This window comes from Dendroctonus ponderosae, unplaced genomic scaffold (genome assembly GCF_020466585.1).
Source record: "Dendroctonus ponderosae isolate FM_Combo_2020 unplaced genomic scaffold, Dpon_F_20191213v2 Dpon_F_20191213_5, whole genome shotgun sequence".
Classification (NCBI taxonomy): domain Eukaryota; kingdom Metazoa; phylum Arthropoda; class Insecta; order Coleoptera; family Curculionidae; genus Dendroctonus; species Dendroctonus ponderosae.
This window is the reverse complement of record NW_026018715.1, coordinates 9,190,175-9,191,235: the sequence shown is the minus strand read 5'-3', so window position 1 is coordinate 9,191,235 and position 1,061 is coordinate 9,190,175.

Below are 1,061 nucleotides of genomic sequence, written 5' to 3'. Positions count from 1 at the left end.
TAAACTAGGAGGCTAAGGAAGGAAACCAACTTAAAAACATACAGGAACATAAGAATGTGGACAAAAAACGCTGATAAAAGCAGGAAATAATCAGGAAAATAAAACACCTCAAATTTCAATGGTCAACTTTGTTATTTAGAACATACTTTTCTCAAGTCTTTCCTAGGCTATAATGGAATATTTTCGTGGAAATCATCTTAAAGACTTTCAGATAAGTGAAACCTCTTTTGCTATTAGAGATGGAACTCCCGCAAAGGTTTTCCCATTGATATTCTATATTCACAAGAATGTTAGTTGCAGAGAAAAAAATAATTTTGGATGTAATAATTTCCCCATTCTCCTTTGATGCTGAGTTGATGGAGCTCTCATATTTCTTCACCTAAATGAGTACATAAAAATGCATGGTTCAGTATTAGTTATTCTATTGATACTTCAAATAATATACAGGGTGATTCAAAATTGGCGTCATTCCTTTTAAGGGGTGATAGAGGCTCTCTTGGGGAGTACGAGAAAAATATCGAAAAATTTTTTTCCCAAAATTTCTAGAAGATTTTAACAGTTGAATATCGAATTTCAACTTTGTTATTAAGCATTATTTTGAAATGGTTCCATGCTTAACTGGTAGCATATTTAAATACTTCAAGACTCAAAAAGAAAAATTACGATCTTTGCTTCAAATTACGAAAATTTTTGATATCAAAAAAGTTCTCTTCTACAATTTTTTGATGAAAAGGCACAGCGGCAATGATGGTTTTTGTCACTAACAGATAGTTACAAGATAGCCCTTGTCAATAATAACAATAATTCGTCAAACTGTGACTTACTTTGAATTTCCTTTAACGAATTTGCTGATATGCGATTAGTTCTGGGGAAATGCTACACTAACATAGCAGAAGCTGAAAGAACTCAGGCGAACAAAGGACGAAGAGAGTGGTTCCAGGAAGATAGTGGACGACAATCCATTTTCGGGTTCCAAGCACAGAGGAACAAGTATTGGACATAATCGAATCAGGGCCTTCCAGGGGCACTCAGAGCACAATAACTGACACTTTCCCAAGCAC